The following is a 7,636-nucleotide window of genomic DNA, read 5'->3' on the forward strand; positions in this document are numbered from 1 at the left end:
ACATTTACCAGGCATAAAATCTACGTTTCTTCAGATATAGCCTGTCTCTTTCACCTACTCCTTATACCCAAAAATCTTCTTCCTTTAGAATCAGGCAACTTGACATGGAAACGTAGTTCCTTGCTACCCCCAAAATTTACATCTGAAAGTAACTTTGCAGGAACTGCTTTGAGATGTTAAAATTAACACTCTCCCATCTAACTCAGGACACTTATTGAATATAGTCCTTTTCACCAGAGTCGTGTATCACTCTAGTTGGGTGAATAGTTATGTGCATCAAGCAAGGCTACTATTAATGTTTTATGTATACCATAGTGTCTGGTTTTTGTCAATCTGAACATTCTTCTTATACGCATGACTGACAATTTACCTCATAGAGACCTGTCCCCCACATTAAATTTTAGAATGCGGGGGCCGGGCCGTGGCGCTGGAGGTAAGGTGCTTGCCTTGCTTGCGCTAGCCTAGGACGGACCGCGGTTCAATCCCCCGGCGTCCCATATGGTCCCCCAAAGAAGCCAGGAGCAAAGTCTGAGCGCATAGACAGGAGTAACCCCTGAGCGTTACCGGGTGTGGCCCAAAAACCAAAAAAAAAAAAAATTTTAGAATGCTGTTTTTTACTATACATTTTTTGGCTTCTCATTTTCTTTATATTTTGCCACCTGTGTATCCATTCTGCTCTAGAGTAATCAAAGAATTTTTGCAACACAACCGGACCACAAGAGCTAGCATGCGTCTCCATAGAAACAAATACAACCCACCCAACAATACAATTATTCCCTCTGCAGCCCTCTGTACACCATAAAACAATATGCAATTGCCAGAATCTGGAAGCAACCTAGGTGCCCGATGAGTGGATGATGAGTAGCTAAAGAAAGTGTGGTATAGCTACACAATTGAAAATCGCACAGCCATTAGGAAAATGAAATGATGAAATTTGCTTATACATGGATGGACATGGAGATTATTATGCTGAGTGAAATGAGTCAGAAGGAGAGGGATAAACATAAAATAATTTCACTTCTCTGAGAGATATTAGGAAAATAAAGCATGTGGGGTGTTATTCAGAGACAATAGAAATGAGGACTGGGATGACAAATCTATGGTTCAAAACTTGCCACAAAGAGTGTAGAGTGCAGTGAGAGTAGAGAAGGGTTTACTGCGAAAGTGATAGTTGGAACAGATCACTCTGCACAAGAACTGAGTGCTAAAAGAGGCTAAAGGTGTCATGCATGGTCCTCCTTCATTAACAGTAGTACAAAGCACAGTGAAGTAAAATAGTGGGGGAGGTGGTAGAGAAGAGGGCATGAAGGTGGGTGAGTGGTAAACTGGGACTTTGGTGACAGGAAATGCTCACTAGTCAATGTTGTTGTATATTGTATGACTGTAACTCAATCATGAACAACTTTTATCTGTGGAAAAAACGTGTTCTGAAGAATCATGTAACCATGGTGTTTAAAGTAAAGAAAGAATTCTCAATCATTAACACTTCATCTAAGCATGTTGTCAAATAAACCCAAAGCAGAACTTGGTGTTCCCAACATTAGAAGATGTTAGTTCTCTGGGGCTGTAGAGCTAGCATGGAGTTAGGGCATTTGCTTTGCTTGTAGAATCCCGACATCCCAAAAGGTCCCCTGAGCCTGTCAGGAGCTATTTCTGAGCACAGACCAGGAGTAACTCCTGAGCACTGCCAGGTTTGACCCAAACCCCCCAAATGATGTTAGTTCTCAATTGATATTAAGGCCTAAGTAGTACCTTTAATTACAGACAAAAGAGGAGGATTCAGTGAGAGAAGTCTCTATCCTTGTTTACCTCTCTTCTCCTCTCCTCCTCTCCTCTCCCCTTCTCTCTCTTGCCTGTAAGTCTTCTGAATCTTATTCTTAATCTCAAGTCCTTGTGATCACACACCAACTAACACTACTACTCCCTGTCTGTGTGGATGCATTTCCTAATGACGATTAAATAAGAGTAACTGTGAACGACAGATTGGCCATTTCAGATGCTACTTTTATTTGCATCACAACATTTTGATTTATAACAGTATCAAATATTTGTACTTTAGGTATAAAATGCGATGTCTGGCCCCATCCCTCTTATGTCAATCACATGCCAACACCTCCTCTACTCTCTTTTGTGCTACCCAATCCCTGCTTGGCAGGTTCAATTCATTTTTTGTTTTCCTTGACCATTGACTCTTCCACCCTTGATTGCTTCATCCATTATACACCCGAGTGATGGCATCTAGTAGTTGTCCTTCTGATGTTCATATCTGGAGGTCCTATTTTGTTCAGTTGGGACTAAATGAAAAAATATGCCATCTCTTCTATTTGAGATCTTTATACTATGTATATAACCCACAATTTCTTGTTCTTATCTTTTACTGTTGACCTGGGTGGTTTTATGGTTGTTTGTTTTTTGTTTATGGGTCACACCCGGTGACACTCAGGGGTTACTCCTGACTCTGCAGTCAGTAATCGCTCCAGGCTAGAGGGACCATATGGGATACTGGAGATTGAACCCAGGTTTGTCCTGGGTCATCCACCATGTGCAAAGTAAATGTCTTACTGCTCCACTATCTTTCTTGCCCCCAATATTTTAATTTGACTTCTTTAAATAGTACTGAAGTGAAAATGAGTGTGTCTGTATATACAAATTAATGACTACTGGCTTATTAGGTAGACATGAATGGGACATGATGCCTGTGTTGGTATCGAGGACACAGTGGACTCACTGAGCCATATAGTGTTTTCATTTTCCATTTTTGGTAAACCTAAAAAGTGTTTTCCAAAGTGGCTGAACCAATTGAGAACTCTACCATCTGAGGAGGCTGTTGCCTTTCCAAGAATCTTCACTAATTTTCCTCAATATTTTCATGTAAGTATTCTCATTGTTAAAATGATATCTCATTGTCAGTTTGATTTGTGTGTTCCAAATATTCCCCAATGCTAAGCACTTTCTGTTGCATTAATTACACCCCCGACTTCTACACCCCAGAATTCATTCTTTATTCACCCCTATTTACTTTATAGAAAATTTTAGGAATATGTGATAACACCTAGTAATTCATGTAATAAAGTTCTATAACAAAGGTAGGACCCCTATCTAAAAGATAAAAATGAATGGCAATTTTTTTTGCATAGACACAGCAAAGTTATGAAAAATATATAGACAAAAGTTCTGATCTAAACAGAAAGTGTCTATCCTCATGAAGCATTTTGCCATGAGACCAACTACAGGCTCCAGGCATACTAAATTGTTTAATTCCAAAGTCTTTCTTCATGGTCCCTTGAAAAGTGCTCAATAGCGGTTGTTGTAGTTAGGCTTCAGTGTTGATATATGGCAGTAGGACTTGGACATGCGCCTTGGATAACCTTACTGTAATGACAGTTGAAACTGCACACATTCCCTGAACATGCCCCTTAGATACATCCCCTTGTCATGCTAGGTATAAAAAGTAAAACTTTAAGTATTGTAGATGGTCCAAGGATAGTGACACGAACAGTGCCTGCTGGTGTGAGGGAGGCCAAAGATAAAGTATTGAGGAGATGTTGCCTGCTTTTGTATCTATTAATTTCTCTTTATGTGTTTTTTTTTTGTTTTGGGGCTACACCCAGTGACGCTCTGGGGTTACTCTTGGCTATGCACTCAGAAATGCTTCCTGGCTTGTGGGACCTTCTGTGATCCCCGGGTGATCTAACTGTGTTCACTCCTAGGCTAGCACATGCAAGGCAGACAGACACCTTCCACCCGGTGCCACCACTTCGTCCCCTTTCTTTTTGTTTTAAATCAGGGCCACCCTTGACCACCTTTGGCCAGTGAATTTTCATTTCTCTCTCCCTCTCTCTCAGAGACCCCTGGGCAGCGGCAGCAGACTTCAGACTCCAGGAGGAGTAAAATATATACTTCGTTTCTACTTTTCTCTCTGTGTCTCTGTCTCTCTCTGTTTTTCTCTTTCTCTCTCTGTCTCTGTCTCTGTCTCTCTCTGTCTCTCTCTCTCTCTCGCTCACTCAGTCCTGGGAGGGTGGTTGCTATACTTGAATAGAGTTCCTGGTTTTTGCACAGATCCTATGTTGAAGTCAGGGTTTCACGAAAAGTCTCTGGTACCATCTCACCATTAGATATCAAGGCAGTGAAACCCAACCAAAAAGGAAGCTATTGCTGCTTCCAAGTCATCAGAGTGGTATATGAACCAATTCTGTAGCTAGTCAGTGGCAGAGCATCGTTTTCGGCCTTCATTGGAAGAATTTACTTTCCTGGTGCTTGTGCAAAAACATGCTGATTCTAAAAATGGGATGTAAGGTTTGGGGGTTAACAGCCAATGTCCAATCAAATTGGGGCTATATCAAATCACTATGACAAATGTTCAGAGTGAAAGGCCCATGAAATAATAACTTTAGAATTTTCTATGTGCATTAGATAAGAATTTCTTTTTTATAGAAAAGTTCCCCCCATTTCTATGTGCCTACTCAAAAAGAAATAATGTCATAATATATTGGTGCTTATATAGGTAAAAAAAAAAGTCAAGCTAAACGATCCCTATAACCTGGTTCTAACAGAAACTGAGAACCCAAGAGAAAACTATGCACTAGATATTCCTACTAAACAAATCCAAAAAGGGGTGGGGAATACTACATCTTTATAAGGAAGTACACAATAAGAAATTAAACCTATTAAGGAAACACACCTAAAATATTTACAAAAGAAATATAGACATCCTCTTTAAGTCTTTTGAATTAGTCTAGGGAGAGGAGAATAAAATCTGGGGCAAAGTTTCAGCCTGAAATGTTGTGGATAAGGAGATGTCTTCAAGTCAAGTTTCTTTCCAAGGCCGAATCTGGTAGCAAGCAACAGCCCATGGTGTAGTGAGATGGGAGATAAGGGGGACACTGAGAGCAAATCAACAGCAGCGGCAGTAGCTTCTTCTAGGGGCTGAGCAGGAGTTGGGCTGGGAATGGCTGTCCTTTCTCTTTGGGAGTTGTCTAGCAAAGGATGGAGGAGAGCAGATGATCTGGTTCCTGAGGAGTTAAGAACTGTGGGTAAAATGGTTAAATAGGTAGAAACAACAAATCAAGGGTGAGAGAGCAAAAGGATAGAAGAGGATTTCTGAAGTGGTAAGCAGAGAAGGGGGAAAAGAAGGGCTAACAGTTGACGCACTACATGCGTCATAGACAGACATTATATATAATTCAAACAGACAGTTGACAGACATACAGGTGGCCAACAGAAACACATTTGCACACACATAGAGAATGATGATCAATATAAAGGATGGATTTAAAAAACTGACCCACATAGAATGGGTCAGAGTGCTTAAAAACAGAAAGCCGCCATGCCAGAATACTTCGTGAGTGAGGTCTCCCTTTTATTTAAGCCAAAGGTTTTCTTTTCTTTTTGTTTACTTTTTTGTTTTTCTTTCCCCCCCCTTTTTTTGTTTTTGGTTTTTGGGTCTCACCGGCAGCTCTCAGGGGTTACTCCTAAATCTATGCTCAGAAATCGCTCCTGGGAGGCTTGAAGGACCATATGGGATGCTGGGATTAGAACCACCGTTCTTCTGCATGCAAGGCAAACACCCTACCTCCATGCTATCTCTCTAGCCCCAAGCCAAAGGTTTTTCCTTTCTATTTCTCCCATATTTTGCTGTGCCTATGCAGACAGCAACCATTTCCACACACACTCTTTTTATTGTATTTTTGTATCACCTCTCTTAAAAGGAAAAAAGAGCTTACAAAACCTTCTGCTATTGTATTAATGACTTTATTGAAGTTACAATAATTTTCACAAACATACTAGCTAATACACATTTCTTCTTTTTTAAATTTTATTTTTTCTATTTTCTTTTTTAATATCTTCACTTTCTGTTATTGAAACCAATGCATAATGATCAGTTATGACTACTATATGATGAATTTTACTTATATAAAATATGAAGCCTGCAGGTCAGATGAAAACTTTTTCAATTTCTAGAAAAATCATCGGTAAGTGTAAATTTTGCTGTAAAAATGTTTCCTGGGTTAGATTATGCATATAACATTCTTTTTTATTTTTTTTAGCTTTTTAATTGTTATTTATGAGAAAAAAATATGCAAAGAAAGAAGAGAAAGTAAAGTAACAATAAAAGGACAATCACCCATAAACAGAATTTTTAGAATAAGTCCCCTTGCTGATATCTTACCTTTGAACTTCCAGCCAAAGAACATTAAGAAAAATAAAACAGAACCCATGTACAATTATTTTGTCCCTGAAGTCCCCAGATTGTAATACCTTATATTATTTCTTAGCAGCACACAAAGCTATCTAAGCCATGAAACTTATGTAACTTCTTAAACATTAAAGGCATAGTACTTTTTTTTGAGAATGTTTTTAATTTAATTTTTATTTTGATCATAGTGGTTTACATATTGTTGACAATAATATTTTACGTACATATTTACATAAAATCAGGGGGATTTCCATTACCAGTTTGTCCTCCCTACACCTCCGTTTTTGTCCTGCCTCCCATATGCTTTTCCCTCACCCCTAGGGCTGCCAGAATATGTTGTTCCCTCTGTATCTAGCCTAATACTTAGTAGTCTTGCACCTGTTTGGTCCTGGTGCCTCCCTTATTTCCCCTTCTAACTGGGGGGCAGGACTAGCTAGTTCAATTTACATGGTTTTGTTTGAAGAAGGGAATAGTAGTAAACTGGGGTAAAGGTCTAATATGCAGAAAATAAGTGGAATTCTTCTAGAGGGTCCTCCTCAGAGAGACGCAGGAGAAAAAGGTGAAACATTCCACCAGTAGAAAAAGAAGTGTCAAGTATCCAGTGAGGACTCCAACAATAACGCTAAGCACCACAAAAAAAAAAAAAACAAAAACAAAAACAAAAAAAAGAAAACGCCATGGTCTTGAGATAAGAAACATGGCAGAGCATATAATGAAAGAAAAGAAAAGAAAAGAAAAAAAGTGTAAATGGGGGCAACTGCTTCAATAACCACACCAAAACAAAGAAATCAACCAAAAATAGATAGGTAAATATAATAATAATGATAATAAATGAAGATAAAAAATAATATATATAAAAAGATAAATAATATTTTGTGTTTTGTTTCTTTCCCTCCTGCCTTGGCACAGTAAATATTGGGGTCATTCCAAAAGGAATTCACTTGGGCTAAGAGATATGGTGTTTCTCCGCCCTTGGAGCATATTGTCACAGGATCAACTATAGCCTCTGTTCTTGTCCCTCAGGTCCCCAGATTGTAATACCTTATACTATTTCTTAGCAGCACACAAAGCAATCTAATGCCATAAAACTTATGTAACTCCTTAAACATTAAAGGCATAGTACTTTTTTTCATTTCCATGCATATGCGTATTTGTTTAAGTTAAACTCAAAAGTTTAAGTGTTTTTTTTTTTTTTTTTTTTAAGGATTAGATTCAAAGGAGCACAGTAAAATGGTGTTAGAGTGGCAATTATTGTTTGCCTAGGCCCAGCAAAATATGAGGGACATGGAAAGGAAAAGCCTTGAATTAAATACAAGGAGACCTTACCCCGGAAGTTTCCTGGCACAAGACCAACTCTAGGCTCCAGGCAAACTAGTTTGTCCAATCCAAGTCATTTTCTGTAGTGCCAACAAACTTATTTTTCACAAAATCTCTGTTATT

The sequence above is a fragment of the Suncus etruscus genome, chromosome 9 (assembly GCF_024139225.1).
Source record: "Suncus etruscus isolate mSunEtr1 chromosome 9, mSunEtr1.pri.cur, whole genome shotgun sequence".
Classification (NCBI taxonomy): domain Eukaryota; kingdom Metazoa; phylum Chordata; class Mammalia; order Eulipotyphla; family Soricidae; genus Suncus; species Suncus etruscus.